The 21888-nt window shown below is 37.2% G+C and overlaps 1 protein-coding gene and 1 pseudogene across 1 annotated transcript in view; one reads left to right on the top strand and one right to left on the bottom strand.

The window, feature by feature from the left end:
* kcnh2b (potassium voltage-gated channel, subfamily H (eag-related), member 2b) overlaps nt 1-21888 on the top strand; it is a 192427-nt gene that overhangs the window by 63299 nt on the left and 107240 nt on the right. The gene's annotated exons all lie outside the window — the stretch shown is intronic.
* On the bottom strand, nt 1289-20546 carry LOC137014418 (E3 SUMO-protein ligase ZBED1-like; annotated as a pseudogene).

Below are 21888 nucleotides of genomic sequence, written 5' to 3'. Positions count from 1 at the left end.
CTGGTTGAGGAAAGAGTTTATTAGGTTTAGGAAAAGGTTTGAGTTGTGATCAAAGACTCGCAGCTCACCATTTCTCCTGTGCGATTCTTTGATCTGCAGAGGAAAATCAATGGAGACTGAACATATATTTCTACTAGCAGTCTCATTATGGACCAAATGAAGATCCTTCTGTCTCATGTCCGTCCCTGAACACCTGTGACCTTTGACCTCCTGATCAGTAACACACAGCCCTGGGCCAAGCTCAGATCTCTGTCCATGTAGGGCTGGGCGATATGGCCAAAAAATGATCACGATAACATTTTTCATATCAGTCAATACTGATAATCATCACAATAAATGTCAAACCTTTATTTCACTTCAAGTTTAAAGACTGGGTTTTACTATCTGCAACATTTTATAGGATAAAATTTGGTTTTCCATAGTATGTGGATCATGTTAACCACAGGTAAAACATCTCGGGTTATGACTATAACCATAGTTCCCTGAGAGAGGGAACGAGACACTGCTTCCCAAAGGGGGTGTTCCCATAGCAGAAAAGGGAACCACGCATTGTAACACACTACCATAGTAAAAATAGTTTTTTTATGGTATTTATGAAAAACAGTAGCCTAGAGACATTTAGTACAATACAAATGCACAAGAACTGCTATAGCTTAATAACAAAAAATACTGTTATTATGTTCCGTAAATGGTTTGTCTACGTTAATTATTTATTTATATATATATATATATATATATATATATATATATATATTAGTGCTGTCAATCGATTAAAAAAAATTAACTAATTAATCGCAAAATTTTTTTTAAATTAATCGCGCGATTAATCGCAATTAAAAGACTGAAACTTTTTGGATATGTAAATGTTAAATGTAAATAATTAATGTAAACTCAAGACAAAGAAACGATTTAAATTCAAAATATGATTGTTTATTGCAATTTTTTTTAACTTGTAACACAGATTTTCTCATGTAAACAACATACCTGCAATAAACCATCAATATCCTCCAAATTAACTGTTGGCTTGAAAGCCATATTTATTACAGAAATAAAAACACAGGCATGTAAGTGCCATTTGAATTTCAAAACAATCAATGCCAATAAAAAACAAAAATGATTTCCATGTTGAATTCTAAGTGGACTGCAACAAAATTCCAAAGTATAGTCATTGCAAATATGGAAATTGGAAATAATAATAATAAAGGAATGAATACAAACAATTGTACTCATTGTAACGTTGTATTGCTGAGAGTTGAGAACATTTATTATAAAGTAGAAACTATTTTGCTTAGTCCTCCTTTACATTCAGCCAGTTGCTGAGACAGACCAGTCTGTTGACATTATCAGGGGACAATGTGGCCCTTTTCTTTTGAATGATGTGACCTGAGAGTGAGAACAGTCTCTCACAAGGCACCGTTGTAGCAGGGGTTGACAGATACTTGGTGCCAGCCTTGCATGTGTTGCTTCACTCTTTTTCCACCACTGTAGTGGACAACCCTCCATGTGCAATTTGGGCTCTGCTTTGTAGCGGTTAAGACACTGTTCTATGGACTCTTCCTCTTCATCTGACTCTGAATCAGAAGAAACCAACAAGACGGAGATCCTTCTCTTCTTTGGTGGCTGTTGGTCTGTTGTCTCTTTAGACTCTTGTTTTCCAGGACTCTGTGCCATTAACCCCTTGCTTAGTGAAGCCGAAAACCTCATTCCTTTCATCTTTGGGAAGACACTTTAGGTCTTTAAACCTTGGGTCAATTGCAGTAGCGATCTTCAGCCATATGAGATTAGTGCTGTCCTTCCTTTTAGATAGGTCTGAAGTAAAATCATTTTTGAATTTAACTACATAGGCTGGATCATCCTCTGTGGACTCCATAATTTTGAACAAGTGGCACAAGGCTGGCAATACCACTGAGCAGGAGATGTACTGCTCTCCTCCCAGCAGGTCAGTTACATATCTGCAATGGAAAGCACAAGATGTTGCTATTACAGTTTTTTACAGACGCTAGGACACATTTCTCAATACTTAGGTCACTTTTGCTAAACTCTTCACACAGTGAGCACAACAGAAGTCTATGTGGGCTAAACTGAGGATCAATTATCATTGCTTTGGCACAAAATGCATTCAATGACTACATCTCTCAAATTTCATCAATTCTTTTCTCACTCAGACACAACAACTGCCCAAACTCTGTGTACGTACAGGCCAGTTTGCACACGCTTACATACTGTTTTCAAAACTGTTAAACTTATGTTCAAAACAATAACATAATACAAAACTGAATAAGACAGCAATATGCTACATTTCTACAGTAATATTGTAATGAAATATATGCTGAATCTAAAGAATCAAATACTATCAAAGCAATTAGATGAAACTGAACACAAGCATTCATTTTTCAATTTCATTATCATCCATTCAAAGAGGAAAACTTTGGAATAATTTTTTACTGTAATGTAAACAAGGTTCATGTAACAAACTGCAGTGAATTATAAACAACAGACAGTGTTCTTGTTTTGTTAAGAAATTTTACAAAAGAAAACATTGTACAATGATACCTGATGTTAGTGTTTTTATGTCAGTATTTTATGAGTGACAAAGTGTGTTTGCTGGTGAAAACCTTTGCTAGTGTTCTGGAAGAATGAGTTGATTTGAGACATAAATGAAGTGTTTTGGTAGATTTATTGCATTTTGAATGTGAAATGAACTGCTGTGCCAAGCTGAAAGTTGGTTAGGAGAACTGTGTGAAGAGTTTTGAAAAAGTGGCCTAAGTATTGAGAAATGTGTCCTAGCGTCTGTAAAAAACTGTAAATGCAAAGAAACTAATTTTGTGCCAGTATGTAACATGTACACTTACACTCTCACACTTACTCATTCTCTCTCTCTCTCTCTCTCTCACACACACACACACACACACACACACACACACACACACACACACACACACACACACACACACACACACACACACAAAATTGTATTTTATTTACATTACATTGTTCAACACCATATTTATTTCTTCTTCACCTTTTTAATAATGTTTTACACTAATCTTAACTTATTTTTATTTTTGTTTTACGCAGCATGCCTTGGCAGCGGGCACACACGCACACACAGATTGGGAAATAGTGAAAACAGACAAGAGACGGGGAAAATAATATTAATCTACCTGCAAGGTTCAAGTAGTTCCTCCAGCTTTTGCAGTTTGGCGAGCTCCTGTGTAGTCAACATGGCAACATTGCTCTTTTGCTGAGCCAGGGTAGTGGTCAGTGGAGATTTGTTTCGCTGAATTCGCTTGACCATCTCTAGGGTAGAATTCCATCTAGTCGTAACGTCCTGAACGAGAGATTCTTGTTTCTGTCCACATGTAACTTGCTGTTCCATTAGTTTGTGAGCGTTGGATGGACTATGCTTAAAGTGCCCAACAATCTTGCGACATTTAGCTAGGACACTTTCAAATCCACTGCCGTGAATGGAAACTGTGACAGTTCGTTGCAAAATGTGGGCCGTGCAGGGCAGGTGTTCAAATGGCAGCAACCGTATTACAAGCACTGTCAGTGACAAGTGTGCTTAACTTGTCCTCGATTTTTCATTCTCTTGCCACATCAAGAAAATGATCCGCACATGCCTCAGCGTACTGTCGTTCCTCAGTTTTAGACACGGTTAGTGCGAATGAATGCAATTTCCATTCTTTATCAACGAAGTGCGCTGTGATGCCTAAGTAGTTGTCATTGCTCACAGAAGTCCAGTGGTCCCCTGTCAGTGCGATGTGTGTCGCTTGCTGTAACGTGTTCATCCTCCGTGCCTTCTCATCGTCATACAAAGTGTGTATTTTTGACATGATGGTTCCTCTTGAGGGCATATTGTATGAGGCGTCTCCGGATGCAGTTCTAATGATGTCCCGCAGTCCATCGTCATCTACTATGTTAATGGGTCGGCAATTTTTAGCAATCCAAATAACCAAAGCATTCATTACCTTATCACTTACAGATCTTGTCATTTTACCACGAACGCACTCCTGCAATTTACATTGGCGAGGCCCCGTAGAGATGGTTTCGGTGGGGTGTTTTGCTTTTACAGTTTTTTCTGAATGCTTAAGCGCTAATCGTGATTCTTGTAGCACAATTTCTAAAACTATTAATACGTATAGCAAAACCACTCACTGAGTTTGCAAAACTAAAAGCACAAACACTGCTTTGCACTCAGTTTGCAATATTGTAACACACACTTTGCAAAACTGTAGGCACAATTCACTGCACAACACTTTTTTTGCAGAACTTTAAACACAACTCACTTCTTACACTCAATTACCAAATTTCCAACACACTCCTAGCAAAATTATACACATGTATGGCTATCATTAACACTATTTTGCCAACTGTCTGGCACACTTTCACATGTGAAAACTGTTTTAGATAATTAGTTCACTTTGCAATCAGCCTAAGCACTATACATAAGCCACAGGTAAGCTGTCTGTGTGGAGTACAATGGAAGGAGCAGTAAGAGTGAGAAGAGTGAGAATCAGAGGAGGCCGAGGAGGCCGAGGGAGAGGACATGGAGGTGAAGAAGTTGGAGGAAGAGGACGTGGAGGTGAAGAAGCGAGAGGGTTAGAGGAAGTTAGAGGAAGAGGACAAGGAGGAGCAAGAGGAGGACGAGGAGAGGAAAGAGGAAGGGTAAGAAGAGTAAGAAATAGAATAACTGATGACATCAGAGCTACAATAGTGGACCATGTCATCAACCATGGGATGACCCTGAGGGAAGCTGGCCAACGGGTTCAGCCTAATTTGAGCCGCTACACTGTGGCAAGCATCATTAGGACATTTCGAAATGAGAATCGGTAAGTACTTTGTAGCACTGCCATACTCTAATGAGAAACACAACAGTAGCATACATGCAAAAATACTGAAATTGTTACTTTACAGAATTGCTAGACGTCCAGATGTTGGGGGCAGAGGAAGAATGTTCACTCCAGAGCAAGAGACCCATATAGTGAACACGGTGATTGCCAATAATGCAAAAAGACTGCGCGAAATACAGCAGCGCATAATTGATAATGACACCATCTTTCAAAATATACACAGTGTAAGCATTTCTGCACTAAGTCGTGTACTTGCGCGCCACAGAATAAGAATGAAGCAAATTTACAGAGTTCCTTTCTAGAGAAACACAGAACGTGTAAAGCAATTGCAATATGACTATGTGCAGGTAAGCTATAGTGTCATTGGTTCTGAATTTGGAAGTGCATACTGTAGTGCTGTGCATGGGCCTGATATGTTGCATTTGTTTTGTCTTGTCCAGAGAGTGATGGAACTAGAAGCAGATGCCATAGGACATGAGCTACTTTTTGTAGATGAGGCCGGTTTTAACCTCAGTAAAACCAGGAGACGTGGCAGGAACATTATTGGACACCGTGCCATCATCAATGTCCCAGGACAACGTGGTGGTAACATAACCATGTGTGCAGCTATAAGCCAAAATGGTGTTGTTCACCATCATGCAACCATAGGCCCATACAACACTGCACACATTATTGCATTCCTGGACACCTTACATGACATGCTCACTGTTCAGAGACCAGAGCATACCCGATATGTCATCATATGGGACAATGTTAGTTTCCATAAGGCTGCTTTGGTCCGCAACTGGTTTACAGACCACCCATCCTTCATGGCACTCAACCTCCCTCCATTCTTAAATCCTATCGAGGAGTTATTTTCTGCCTGGCGCTGGAAAGTGTACGACCGTCATCCTTATCAACAGGTAGCCCTTTTACAGGCAATGAAGGAGGCATGTGGAGATAATGACCAGGAATCATGTCAGGCCTGGATACGGCATTCAAGGAGATATTTTCCCCGGTGCCTTGGACTGGAGGATATCGCATGCGATGTGGACGAAATTTTGTGGCCGGACCCAGAAAGACGACATGATGTAGGCTGATTGTCTTTTTTTTTTTTTTTTTTTTTTGTGAAATTACTATTTTGTGTTCTGACTTTGTCTTTGTTTTGATGAGTGTGAATAAACACCAATACTTGAAGTTTGGATCCTTGTATGTTTACATGACACTATGACAAAAGTATGACCTCAAATTGACATCTGTACACAAAGAAAGCAAAAGCCAGATGTGTTTTGTATTCATACCCTCAGTGTGTAGTTGGCACATTGTGTGCTTAGTAGATGATGGCTTGTGTTTACTGTTTGATACGAAAACACAATTTTTACGAAGGTATGAAGAGTTAATCTAGCTGTGTTCGCTTTTGCAAGAGAACTACAATGTTTTGATAATTGGGTGAAAGGTTTTCTTATTTGTGTGTAGAGTTTTGCAAAAATAGCCAATAGTTACAAAAAATGTGCTTAAGCAATCAGAAAAAACTGTAAGTGATATGCCAAAGACGAATTACGAAATGCAAAATGCACAGATTACTTTTGTTTTATCCACAGAACCATCCGGCAGAGTTTTATACTGAAACTTTCCGTCTAAAAGTCCTTCCTTGGTCTTACCCATATTTCTTTGCACGTTGAACACACATGGGCCACAACCGGAAATAAAAAAAACTGCAACCGCGCATAATTGCGTAAATTTTTTTTAACGTTAAATATTTCAAATTAATCGCATGCGTTAATGCGCTAATTTTGACAGCACTAATATATATATATATATATATATATATATATATATATATATATATATATATATATATATATATATATATATATATATATATATATATATATATATATATAAATAAATACATAAATGTATATGAATATCCCACATTTCGGTTAGTGTTACTACAGTAAGTCATGGTAAATGTTGGTGATTTGTCAATTGAAAAGCCTTCAAACTGCATCGTTGTGGCTCAATGTTTATCCTGTTTTCCGCATCAGTGTTGTTGAGAAAGTCAGCGCTGTTTCATCAGGCTTTAAACTAGTATAAATCACAAATCATTTGCACCAAACTTGAGCGCCTCTCACCGGATCTCACAGCGCTGTTTAGTGGTCGCGTGGATGAGACGGTCAGCGAGTTAATGCATTTTCTCTGAGCTCACGCTGTGGTGTGTTTTGAGCCGAGCTGATAAATGTTCAGTGTAGTGCGCGGTTCAAATGAGCAACTCTGTTTCGTTCCACTTTTGGTGCTTTTGCCATTTAATATTTCTCATGCACAACAGAAATGGCAGCTCTTATCAGTCAGGTAAATTGGTACTGGCTCCAGTGCGACAGTGTGCAACAAGTGCAGCATTATTTGCCTAGTGCATGAACATTATATTGAGCTTTTGTTATAATTTTATTGAGGAGAATAATCTCAATAAATGTCATTATCATTTTGCCGCCCATCGATATGTCCATGTGTGTTACAATGACAACCAGTAAGCAAGTATTTAGATCTAACTCTGATAAGATGTCACTTTTGAAGGTAGCACAAAAAATTCTGGTCTCATCCGTTTTTTTTTTTGTTTTTTTGTTTTTACATGCCAAAGTCTGGTAAAATAAAAAAAAATAATAATTGGTTGACAGTGTAAATGCTATACCCTCCCTGCCAAAACTGCATTCAGTCCAAACCCTTTACTAAAGCACAGAGAGGGAGGAAGAAATATGGCTCCCATTTGCTGAAGGACTGTCCCTCTGGCAGGTGATAACACTAATGAGACGTCCAACCAGTCTCCAAATCCCATATACAACAGTGACATTTAACCATCTGCGACGTCTCTTCCACTCAGGGAGCGTTTCAGAGTCCAACGCAGCTAAATACCACCTCCTGACATCCGACGGAGCCAACGCCGAATCCTGCCACTTCATTAAAGTCGGATGAACGTCCCTTACTGGGCCTGTGTGTCCGTATACATGAGGGCCAAATCTGAAGTCATCCAAACCTGCAATCTTCACAATACAGGGGCCCTGGAAAGTAGAATCAAACCAAAGTCCCTTTTAAGGAAAGTCTGTTTACTCTGTGGCCATATTTGCAACCCAGGATGGAACAGTTATTTTGGGCATCCAAGACCAAGTCCTATCTATTTGAATGGGCAAATCCTGAAATCTCAATAATTGCTTGCCACACTCACATTAAAATAACAAATTTCAAATCAGCAACAAAATCTGATATAACCTGTGCCAAACATGTTGTTTCTTCAGCTGCTTTTATTTAGAAGGCGGGACTTGTGTACTTTCTCCCATTCATAGTCATATGAGTGATCAAACTTGACAGAATTTTTTTGATGAAATACTTTTTGGGGTCACTGTACGTTGTGACAGCTTTTCAGATTTACAGCAAGCAAGCTGAGTGCTATTAAACTCTCTGACAAAACAGATGGGTGTAATGAAAGCAGATATCTGAATGTGAACAGATTCTTGAATGTTATGGCCAAAACCAAAATCTTTATCTTAAATTATCTGCAATGGGTCATGCATTATCTGTGGGCCTGGCATTGAACATCAGGTATTCAATGTTAATGTTTCTTTGTGATCAGAAATGTTATCAAACGAGTGACGTTTGTTACTGCTTTTGAGCTATTGTGAAAACATTCACAAAACAGTGGTGCTCTCATAAGATTGTCCACCTCAGCGATTTGGGCTGTGCTTGGGAATAAAACTGAGCTAACTGTCATGGGAAGGTGGATGTTCGTGTCTCTTGGGATCTTGCAGAGAAGCCAAGCGTTACATTGGAACAGAAAGGTGAAATTTGGATGAATTTGTTCTTTATTCCTTGTCTTAATGCTGAGCTGGCAGAAATCCCTTCCTACATTGCAAAACTGATAACAGGACTCTTTTGTGTTGTGCTTTAGTGTGCAAAGGGTAATGCTAGCAGTGAATGGAGCTGATTCTTGCAGGTTTTCAGGTATTAGAGGGCTTCATTTTCTTGCAATGACCTCGTCCATGAGTGTCGGTCTGCCTTTTTTTCATACAAATGTCCCAACCAACCTGTTCCAAACCAGAATCTCCAGCATGGGAGGTGGGCACGTTAACAAGGACGCAGCCTCTAACGTCAGTCGTTAGTACGCCTCATGAAGCCAGATGAGTGAGGTTTACTCTCACAGCTCTTACTAGCTCCGTAACACTCACCCCTTCTAAACCTCACTCCCATCCGGGTCACGGCACTAATGTATCCAGCCCTACTCAACCCGCTTCAAGTGGGATTCAAACCGGTGTCTCTAGCATGGGAGGCTGCAACCTCTAACATCAGTCACTAGTACACCTTGTGAGGCCAGGGAAGTGATGTTTACTTAAACATCTCTTACTAGCTGGCCTCAATTACACTCACCCCCCAAACCTCACTCCAATCCAGGTCACGGCACCAACGTTTCCAGCCCTACTCGACCCGCTTCAAGTGGGATTCAAACCGGTGTCTCTAGCATGGGATGCTGCAACCTCTAACTCCAGTCACTAGTACACCTTGTGAGGCCATTGAAGTGATGTTTACTTATACATCTTTTACTAGCTGGCTTTCATTACACTCACCCCCCTAAATCTCACTCCAATCCGGGCTACGGCACCAATGTAACCGGCCCTACTTGACCCCCTCGGAGTGGGATTTGAACCGGCGTCACTGGCATAGGAGACGGGCATGCTAACAAGGACGGAGCCTTTAATGTCAATCGCTAGTGGGCCTCTTGAGGCCAGGGAAGTGATGTTTACTCACACATCTTTTATTAGGTGGCCTCCGTTACACTCACTCCCCTAAACCTCACTCCCATCTGGTTCACGGCACCAATGTAACTGGCCCTACTTGACCCTCTCGGAGTGTGATTCGAACCGGCGTCACTAGGAATGGGGCGCAACCTCTAATGTCAGTCGAGGTTTACTCGCACATCTTTTTGATTTGATAATGTCAATCGCTAGTGGGCCTCTTGAGGCCAGGGAAGTGATGTTTACTCACACATCTTTTACAAGTTGGCCTCCATTACACTCACTCGCCTAAACCTCACTCCCATCCGGGTCACGGCACCAATGTAACCGGCCCTACTCTACCTGCTCCAATTGGGATTCAAACCAGCGTCTCGGGCATGGGAGGCGGATGCACTAACAAGGACACAGCCTCTAACGTCAGTCACTAGTGCGCCACATAAGGCCAGGGAAGTGAGGTTTACCTGCACAGCTCTAGCTAACTGGCCTCCGTTACACTCACCCCACTAAACCTCAGTCCCACCCGGGTCACGGCACCAATATTACCGGCTAATACTAATGGCACATAGCCATTAGTATTTTATCAATTATTTTTTCAAGGTAGTGGTCAGTGATAAAGAAAAGAAAAACAATAAAGAGTACTGATTTTTTTCTTTCCTCATAGCATATAACATTTTTTTGCTATCGATGCTATAGACAGACTGTTGTTGTAAATGTGTTTTTATTGTAGTATTGACTTGGTACAGTAGTGCTGGTACTTTTGACATCACTATATCCAACTATAACTTAAACTGGTTAGATGTTTGACTTTATCACATCAAACACAAAACAGTGGCTTGCAGTTTTTGGATGGACTCTGTAAGTTTCGGCCCTGCTATACATTTATCTTACTTTGACTGGTGGGCGAGTAATATTATTACATCATATTGGCTCTCCAGGCCTTGGCCTTTGTTTCTGCAGGAATCTGATTGTGTTCAGGGTTTATACGAGTTTCCTTGGTCTTTCGCTGCTAAATGTGTTTAGAAAGTTTCTTGAACCGCTGCCGGAGGTTCAGCTGGAATCAAGACATACACAATCTGTGATCTCGCTGCTCTTTCGTCGTAACTGTGTTTGGTTCTTGATGTCAGCTCAGACCGCCGCTGCCGTTTCATCCACTCTTAAGTGCTTCTGGTTTGTTTGGACCTTTGGTTTGTTTGTCACAACAAAACTATTTCAGATATTTATGTTTAGATATTTATCAAGAGCAAGCAGTCAGGAATTAGACAAATTAGCATTTACATTTAACATGTAACATCTGATTTGCCTATTCATATTTGTGCAGTTTGCAATGACAAAGCAGTAGAGTTCAAAACTACAGTTACTACCGAAACTGAAGAAACTCTCTCTGTCTCTCTCTCTCTCTCTCTTTCCGTTACCCCATTAAGGCCGGTTAGTTGCACGATAAGTTGTTTTCTGTCCATAGAGGAAGCTGCTGTTGATGCTGGAGAATAAACACACACGCACACACACACACGACAGGCTCCTCTGACCACCTGTGTGGTCCTTCCTGTCCTCTGGGACTCATCAAACGCAGTAAAATCATTAGTGCAGAGCGCCGACCACATTTATAATGTGCTTTCATAGTGAGTACCCTTTAAAACAAACGCCTGCAATGCTCAAGAGTAGATACTACAAATCCCCCATCAAGCTCTAATGTTAGTATACTGGACATTTGATTACATACAGACAATTACATAATGCTTTCTTTCATTTTAACAATTTTTGATGTTAAAAAATGTATTAAATAAAATGTATTACATTCTGCATGCTACGTTCCTTCAGAAGCAGCCATTGACGTACCCTCAGTGTTCATGGAGATGTTATTGTTTCAATATTTCTTTTCTGCACTGATATGCGTGTACGAGATGATGTTAAGCTGAAACTCAATTAGATACTCAGTAAATTCCATCAGTCTTCTACACGCTGCTGGTGTTCACCGCTCTACAGATGATGACTATCACATGACTAGCCATGCTGACCCTTCACAGGTGCCAAAGGTTGTTTAAGCAGTCCAGGAGTTGCGAGCCGAGAGGAAGTACATAAGCTCTTTCCCCCAGAGGCCGCGCAGGCAGCCTTTATCAGCTCCTCCAGGGACGCCCATCCATTCAGGACGAGTCGCTGTGATTTAATTGCGCTTTCTGGATGACTGACTCTCACCTTCAAACAGTCTCACCAGCTCAGCACATCCACAATCACACACCACTGAAAGGACACCAGCAGACGGGGATATAAAGCTGGGAATAGGTTTGCCTGTGACAAAAATCTCATTATTTACCCTCATTAAAAAGGTAATTGGAACATTTAGGGGTTTGAGAGAAATATTGCCCTCCTTTAGTAGTTAATTGTCCCATCCAAAGTAAGTAGGTTCAAAGATTTGATTCGTTCACATCAGTTTTGTGTTATTGTTAACTAAAACTATTAGAAGTCATTTATGTTAGTTGAAATAAAGCTAAATATAATATAATATAATATAATATAATATAATATAATATAATATAATATAATATAATATAATATAATATAATATAATATAATATAATATAATATAAAATAATTTTAGATATGTTTTTATTTTTATTTAGTTACCATGGAAACATTTCTCATTTTATTTTTTTTTAATTCAAGATATTCATCTATTTATTATATTATATTATATTATATTATATTATATTATATTATATTATATTATATTATATTATATTATATTATATTATATTATATTATATTATATTATATTATTTTATTATATAGTGCTGTCAAACAATTAATCGCATCCAAAATAAAAGTTTGTTTACAAAATATATGTGTACTGTGTATATTTATTGTCTATTTATGTATATAATATATATAATATAATATAATAAATATACACATACATGTATATATTTAATAAAAAATATTATATTTACATATAAAAAATGTATATTTATATATAATATAAATTATGTGTATATGTGTAATGTGTAATTTTATGTGTAATTTTTATATATATATATATATATATATATATATATATATATATATATATATATATATATATATATATAGTATATATAAGTATACATGTGAATATTTATTAAATATTTACATGTATGTGTGTGTATTTATAGTACACAAACATATATTATGTAAACACACTTTAATTTTGGATATATAATATAATATAATATAATATAATATAATATAATATAATATAATATAATATAATATAATATAATATAATATAATAGATGAATATCTTGAATTAAAAAAAAAATTAAAATGAGAAATGTTTCCATGGTAACTAACTAAAACTAAAAAACAAACAAACAAAAAAATCAATAAAAAATACAATTACTAAAATAAAATAAATATATTTAAAAAACAAAAACTAATAAAATGACTGAAACACAACAACTAAAAAATTACTAAAACTTTAACTAAAATTAAAAATATATAAAAAAATCAAATTAAAAATATTAACCAAAACTATAACTGCATAACAATGATACTAAAATAACACTGATTCAGTCAACTTATGAATCTTTTTGACTGATTCATTCAAAGAATCGGTTCGTAGGAGTCGCTCATCCTGAATTAAACTCTCAGAAATGTGCTGTATGTTCATAGGCAGAAATATGTGTTTTCTATTTCTAGCCTTTGTATTATTTTTCCTGCACCGAGTCATTCTTTCATTAGATTGTATTCAGGTGGCAAACACTGTGGTAAAATTCATTTTACCGTGGTGCTGTAGATTCAGCATCGCTGCTGGAGTCGTGTGCTCCGTTCTATTGTGTGTGTTTACGCACCGGAGTGAAAACAGGTCTTGTTGCTTTTAAAATAATATCACAGGAGAGCTGAAAACGGCACAAAGAGCAGCCCTTTCAATCATCTATATAGCAGAAGAGCTCTGTGTGGTTCAAGTGATTCGTCTAGACTAGAGCAGGTACACTGAATCAGCACAGCACCATCTGCCACCACAATAAAGACACAATCGCCTCTCTGTAGAGAGAAAACTGCCACCCAAGATGAAAAGGAGTTTGAAGCGCTGTGAAGGTCACAGTGGAAGGATGTTTTGGAACGCAAAGCTTTTTATTTGTACACATCGGCATGAAAACTTTTCATTTTAATGTAGTTATTATAAAGAAAAAAATGTATTTGATCAAAAATACTGTAAAAAATTTGAAATATTTTTACAATTTAAAACAGCTGTTTTCTTTGTGAATATATATTAAAGTGTAATTTATTCCTGTGATCAAAGCTGTATTTTCAGCATCATTACTCCAGTCTTCAGTGTCACATGATCCTTCAGAAATCATTCTAATATGATGATTTGCTGCTCAAGAAACATTCATGATTATTATCAGTGTTGCTGATATATTTTGTTAATCAGGATTCTTTGATTTACATTATAAATGTCTTTACTGTCATTTTTGATCAATTTAATGCATCCTTGATGAATAAAAGTATTCATTTCTTTTAAAAAAAATCCTACAGACGCCAAACTTTTGAACTATATTGAGTGCATCTTTTAATACACATATATCACAACCCAATTAATATCTAAAGGATGAACACAGTTTCTACTCTGCACTTGTTTCACATTTATTTACTGCTGTGCTTGTAAATAAGTGTATTATTTTCATTATTGAAGTAATAAAATAGGATGTGAAATGCAATGTCATGTTGACTTTCAGCTGAACTGTAATTACATCCACAGTCTAACTTTATCAAGCTGATTAATTTAGTCCTTGGCAACTCTATTCGTTTTCGAAATGGCTGATCAATTAGAAAGCCGCTTTAATTAGCTCGGATGTCATGGCTCAATTGGCTAGGCCGAGATGTATGTCGATTATAAAGTTTTTAATAGTTTGTTATTCCACAAATTGTTTTTTCCTCTCGCCAAACCCAAACATTGTTTTGATATTTTTGTCTGGTATCCTCTGAAGGGCAATAAAAACTAACATAATGATCATAATGTAGGAAAAATACTCAATCTCCGGTCATTATCTGGGAAGTGGCTCTCAAATACAGGCGCAAAGACCTGTAGAAGTTGACTTTCTTCCTAAAGCTCTTTCTAATCTAATAGAATGAATTAGACTGAACAGGAAAATAGCGGCGTCAGTGTAATTGCGCGGCTTGTAGTTTATGAGGACGTTCATGACTTTCCCCATCTTAATGTTGATGCGGTCTCTCTGTCCTGAAGGAGATTTTCATTCTTCCGCTGGCAGTATATTGATTTTATTCTTCATTATGCACAAAATGATTGAATATCTAATCATGAGGAAATGCACATCACGTTCTCGCCCTCCTGCACTGTTAAAAGTGGAAACCTTAAAGAGTTATTTCTACCTGATTTAAAATGAGTGTTGTTGGTATAAGGTCGACTCAGTGATGATAAATAAGATTTATATAACAATGAAACCAGTGACCATAAATGTTTTTTTTTTTCACCAGCGTGTTTGAGGAGTTTATCATTCAAATCACTCGGTTTGATGCATTTTGGACGTAATTGCAACAGGCAGGAGGTTAGCGGCGTCTGTTCCCAACCAGCCATAGAGCAAACAGTCATGAACATGTGTTATTGTTGATCAGCAGGAGCTCGACTGAGGCTAAAAAATAGAGCCAAGACCACCGACTGATGCAGATGCTTCTAATAAAGAGGACTAATCAGCCCTCATTGTTCAAATTACTCGTGTTTACTCGTGCAAAACTCAACATCATGATGCTGGGACGGTATTTTGAGGGGTTTGCTAAGCAGTTTTTTAAAATTCTGAAATTCATAATATTAGATAAGTCTCTTATGCTCACCAAGGCTGCATTTATTCAATCAAAAATACAGTTAAAATGTGAAATATTTTTGCACTTGTTTTGTGTATGAATATATAATAAAATGTAATTTATTCAAAGCTGAATTTTCAGCATCATTATTCTAGTCTTCAGTTTTACATGATCCTTCAGAAATCAAGAAACTGCTCAAGAAACATTTATGATTATTATCAATGTTGAAAAAGGTTAATGTTTTTGTCGAAACAAGGATGCACTTAATTTTTCAGGCTTCTTTAACCCTTTAAGTTAAAGAAGTTAAATTTTTTTTTTGCTATACACAAAAGTAAAGACTCATAACTCCATAACTGAAGCAAGGAGAGTCAAAAAGTAGGTATCATTTGATAGAACACATTACATTTGGACATTTTCATGCTGAGAAACTGCTAATAAAAGACAAAAAATATATATAATTTTATATATATATATATATATATATATATATATATATATATATATATATATATATATATATAAAATTATATATATATATATATTTTGTCTTTTATTAGCAGTTGCTCAGCATGAAAATATCCAAATGTAATGTGTTAGACCATGTCAAAAAAAAAAAAAAAAAAAAAAAAAAAATATATATATATATATATATATATATATATATATATATATATAATTTTTTTTTTTTTTTACATTGTCTAACTCAGGAAGGCAATAAGATCAGAAAAAAAAATCCTTTTTGGTGATGCTGTCCTACATTTGAGCTGCATCTGGTTCAAATTTTGTGGTGATAGCATAAAGTATAGTTTAATAAATTTTATATTCATGTTTCTGCAGCCAGATGGCGCCCATGGGCAGTAAACTCCAGTTTAGAGGCGCTTCTCAGCACTCGTTAGGAGTTTTTCAAAATGGTTAGATGCGTTAAAAAGAGGAGATTCTAAGTTTTAAGATGATACTATTTTGTGTTTCCACATTGAAAAACGAACATAAAGTCTGGGAACATTGGATACACACTGCATCTTTGAGTAATATCTTGTGATCAACGTAATATATTATATTGATTTTAATCGTGAGAATCTGCTTTAAATAATGATGTGCGTTTTCTATGATCTGTGCATTTTTCATGACGTTATGATCACGTGAAATATACATATTTGTATTCAGTTAGCGGCTGTGCTGTTTTTGTTATAAACGCATAATACTCAGGCTCATTAGAGGGTGAAAACAACGCAACAGAAGCATGTCGGAGGCTTGATCTGAATGTGTAAAGTCACTGGTTTTGTATGCAAAAATAATTTTTGTTCAGATTTTATTGCCTCTTAAAGAGAGATATGCAAATAGGAGTGCAGTTCAATCCGGTTTTAAAGGGTTAATGAATAGAATCTTTAAAAGAACAGCATTTATTTAAAATAAAATTATTTTGTAACATTATAAATGTCACTTTTGATCAATTTAATGCATCCTTGCAGAATAAAAGTATTAATTTCTTCCAAAAAAAACATACTGGCCACAAACTTTTGAATCATATTACAGAAAGTGCCAGTGAATGTTTCATTAACCTCTGTGTGTGTGAAGGCGATGGATAGTCGACTACCTGCAGCCAAAACAGGGTCAGTTTACCATCACCGAACCTTTGCCAGTTCGACCCTTTGTGTAGACGCACCTCTAGCCATGCACTAAACAGACAGTGACGATTTAACCAGTCCTAGTCTCCATCTGAAGGTGATTGTGTTCATCTAAGTGCAGTGAGAGTGAGCTGGTAAACGAGTGAAAGGCTGAGCGTAATGGAACGACTGATGCCCCACGACGCCTGTCATCTTGACTAATCGAGGCCGCCACACTTGGCCGCGTCTCTGACTGGCATGTGCCAAGCGTAAGTCGAAACTATAGAAGGACACTTGAACTGCACTTGAGTTCTGCTAACTTATAACTAATGGTAGTATTAGTTTGATCTGTGCTTTTATTTTTAATAACAAAGATAAAATAAAGTTAAATAAGATTTTCTATGGCCGCTCTGACAGAATAAGTCCAGAGCTCATGCCTACAAACTGAGTTTGCGCCATACTGGGAAGGGTGGACGAGGTCGACCTTGATTGAGAAGCTCCAGTAACGGGACACCGGGTCAAGAATGAGATGTGGTCATCAGCTGCGGAAGAAGAAATGTAAACCTAGAAAACAGTGAAATAAGAAACGCACGGATATCAGAAAGAAATACATAAATATCTCTGATAGTCATTAAATGAGTTCAATATTCTTACATTCTCTTTGCTATTTGACCTTTAGATGGAAAGTTGATTTGGAAGCTCAACTTTCATAGTAATGAACTGAAAATGCCAGTGGACAAGCACCATTATGAATGTCCGTGCGCATTTTACTTTTGCTTAACTTTTGATTTCGAATAAGCACCAATTCGGGGGTGGCAGTTGAATGATGGGTTCATTATTATTCTTAAAGGTGCCATAGAACACATTTTCTCAAGATGTAATATAAGTCTAACCCACAGATTTATTTTATTCACTTTTTTAATTGCCTATTTTGGGCCATCATTATAAATGCGCCGATTCAGTGCGCGGCCCCTTTAAATTCTCGTGCTCCCCGCCCCCAAGCTCGCGACTGCCTTAAACAGCATAAACAAAGTTCACACAGCTAATATAACCATCAAAATGGATCTTTACAAAGTGTTCGTCATGCAGCATGTCTAATCGTGTAAGTGCAGTGTTTATTTGGATGTTTACATTTGATTCTGAATGAGTTTGAGGCTGTGCTCCGTGGCTAACGGCTAATGCTACACTGTTAGAGAGATTTATAAAGAATGAAGTTGTGTTTATGAATTATACAGTCTGCAAGTGTTTAATAATGAAAATAGCAACGGCTCTTGTCTCCGTGAATACAGTAAGAAACAATGGCAACTTTAACCACATTTAACAGTACATTAGCAACATGCTAACGAAACATTTAGAAAGACAGTTTACAAATATCACTAAAGATATCATGTTATCATGGATCATGTCAGTTATTATTGCTCCATCTGCCATTATTATCCTTATTTTCTTACCTAGTCTGATGATTCAGCTGTGCACATCCAGACGTCCTGCACTTGTCTAATGCCTTGAACATGGGCTGGCATATGCAAATATTGGGAGGATACAATGGAGTTTGAAACTCACTGTATGTCATTTCCATGTACTGAACTCTTGTTATTTAACTATGCCAAGGTAAATTCAATTTTCAATTCTAGGGCACCTTTAATGAAAAACACATCAACTAGAAAAACACAACTAATCCTTAGCAGGTTGTCATTAGTATTGCCAAATAGGCACTTTTACATTTTGCTTTTAAACAAAATCTTCATCGCCATCGTCTTGTCAGTCAGCTCCTCACTGTTGTGATAAATGCGATCTGACTCCTGCTGCTGATCTGTGCTGCTACTCTCGTTCAGCTCACGCTGCATTAAGCAAACACATTTAGTTTTAAATTGTAGTTCCTGTTTTCTAACCAAACTAACAGATTTTTAACGATAGATAACGATAGTTGGAGGCCGGGCTGCATTGGGCAAGTGATGTAACCGGTGTTGCGGCTATCATCGACTATCGCAGCAAGCCTAATATCTATCTATCTACTTAGATGGAAGGTTGATTTGAGTCTTTAGTAATATATATATATATATATATATATATATATATATATATATATATATATATATATATATATATAAAATCCATTTTGACTAATTCGAGTAAAATTGTGTTTTCTTTACCAAGAAAGTGGCAAAATGAAAACCACTATTTTCTGTTTTAAACTTTCACATAGCATCTTTTGGTTATAAAAACATTAAAAATTCAAATCTAGATTTTGATTTACAAAGGTTTATCATAAAAACAGATAATTTTTCCCCCCAAATTGCAATAAATCCATGGCACGTTTTTTCTTTTCTTTTTTTTTTTTCAAAATGCAATTAATCCATCAATCAGCCTCTGAACTTTGTCAATACTAATCTTATATACAGGCATTTGACTAAAAATACATTCAGCCGTCGCTCCCAAAATTAATTCAATGGGTCATCTTGGCAATGTTATAAATTAATTATGTCTCTGTTTGTCATTGCTGATTAAAGAGTATCTGGTGCCACCACACGGTTAAAATAAACACATTTGCAGAGTACATTGGTATTAAAAATGGTTCATGATTCAGTTTTGGGGAGCGTGACAGAAGTTTGATGCTGTCGTGGAACAAGCAACAGCCGCATTTTTCCTCCTCCGACTCGACTGCCTCATCTTCTGAATCTCCTCACGTAAATGATTACATTTCCATGACTCGTGTTTCTTCCCCACTGCAGAAACCACCACAGGTTCATCAATGCCGTCAAAATTATTCATTTTTCTGTTTTTGATGATCATAAAGCAAGGAAAACTAGGATCCCGGCTGTATTCAGAGCGCCGCCATTATTGTTTACAGAGCGTGGAATGGAGCGCTGTGATTGGTTGAGCGGATATATCGCGTTCTGCAGAGAAGGGAGACTGGCGTTTGTCTCGTTTTGGAAAGAAAGGGAGAAAACATGACAGAATAACATAATTTTGTGCAAAATTAATAAATTACTTGTCAATACTGACTTTGGCGGAAAAATGGCGTTTATCGTGTTTTGGAACCAAACTCTTCAAATATATATATTACATTTATTTGAGACTTCAGACTTTACGTCAGAGATCATGTCTTTCTCTAGCATAGTGGCATAATTTAATTTAGCACTAATGAAAGCACTAGCGTGCCTTTCATTGGAAAGTCATTTGTGTGATTTTCTGTGTGATTTGTCAAACAGCAGTCCTGAAGTTTGATTATTCAATCAGGAAAATTGCCCTCCTTCGGCTAAGACATCATCAGCATGCTGCTACACATTTGCTCGCCGCTGTGATTCGTGTCTTGAGGGTTTTCTCGTCACCTGTTGACACGCGGCCTGCGCTTTATAGCTTCCCATATAAATCACGGCACTTGTGGTCAGGCGTCACACTGGGAAAGATTTACATTCGCTAGAATGAATGTGCTCTTTAATGACCACTGCAAGTGCTGATTTACCGGCTGTGGCGTCCGGACAGTTTTGTTTCGAGCTACGTCGAACAGCACTGATGGGCTTAATAACCATCCTTAATCACTCATCAGCTGGAAAAGTCCTTTATTGATCCTGAGCTGTGCTGCATCAGTCTCGGCCTTCAGCTGGGGGAGCGAGGGACCAATGGTAATAAGGTAAAAAGCAAGTTTTAAGGTTTTTTTATGGTTCTAAATTTGTTAATTTGTTAAAAAACAAATTGGCAATTGGCATAAAAAAAGTCATGACCCATCTTTTTTATGTCAAATTGTGTATGCAATTCCCACCTCGTATCACAAGGTCAGATTCCAAGAACACTAATAGACGCTCACAGCAAAGAGACCGCCTCATTATGCTCTTCTTAATTTGCGTTTCATTACAGGAGACTCTAAGGCCATACTTTATGTTGTTGCTTGCTTAATGTTCTTTGGATTGATCCGTTATACTCACACGAGGCCTTTGTTTGTTCATGGACATCTCAGAAATGCCCAGGAAATGAACGGCGCTGAATTATGCCGTTGTGGCCCCGCCCAGGGCTTCATTAAAATCTGCAGTGCACTTGGACCTCATTAGGCTTAATGAGCCAATATCCGTCATCCTCAACGAGCTTCTAGCGGCATTATATGAAGCAAAAGGCATTTCTCTGGCTCGACCGCTCTTGTTCAGAAGGCAACGGGCCGCCCCACGGAGCAGGAGGGCTTTTAGCTGGATATTAAGGGTCGTTCATGTCATTTCTGGACTACCTACATATACAGTGTGTTTATGTGCAAGACTCTGAAGCACAGAGATCCTTCTGGTCTTAGATCAACGTTTACGACTGCCTGAGATAAGAAAGATAGATAGACAGATAGACAGATCAATAGATAGATAGATAGATAGATAGATAGATAGATAGATAGATAGATAGATAGATAGATAGATAGATAGATAGATAGATAGATAGATAGATGGATGGATGATAGATAGATGGATGATAGATAGATAGATAGATAGATAGATAGATAGATAGATAGATAGATAGATAGATAGATAGATAGATAGATAGATAGATAGATAGATAGATAGATAGATAGATAGATGGATGGATGGATGGATGGATGGATGGATGGATGGATGGATGGATGGATGGATGGATAGATAGATAGATAGATAGATAGATAGATAGATAGATAGATAGATAGATAGATTATGGATGATAGATAGATAGATAGATAGATAGATAGATAGATAGATAGATAGATAGATAGATAGATAGATAGATAGATAGATAGATAGATAGATAGACTGACTGATGGATAGATAGATAGATAGATAGATAGATAGATAGATAGATAGATAGATAGATAGATAGATAGATAGATAGATAGATAGATAGATAGATAGATAGATAGATAGATAG

Source organism: Chanodichthys erythropterus, chromosome 23 (genome assembly GCF_024489055.1).
Source record: "Chanodichthys erythropterus isolate Z2021 chromosome 23, ASM2448905v1, whole genome shotgun sequence".
In the NCBI taxonomy this organism is placed as follows: Eukaryota; Metazoa; Chordata; class Actinopteri; order Cypriniformes; family Xenocyprididae; genus Chanodichthys; species Chanodichthys erythropterus.
This window is presented reverse-complemented; position numbering and strand designations above follow the sequence as displayed.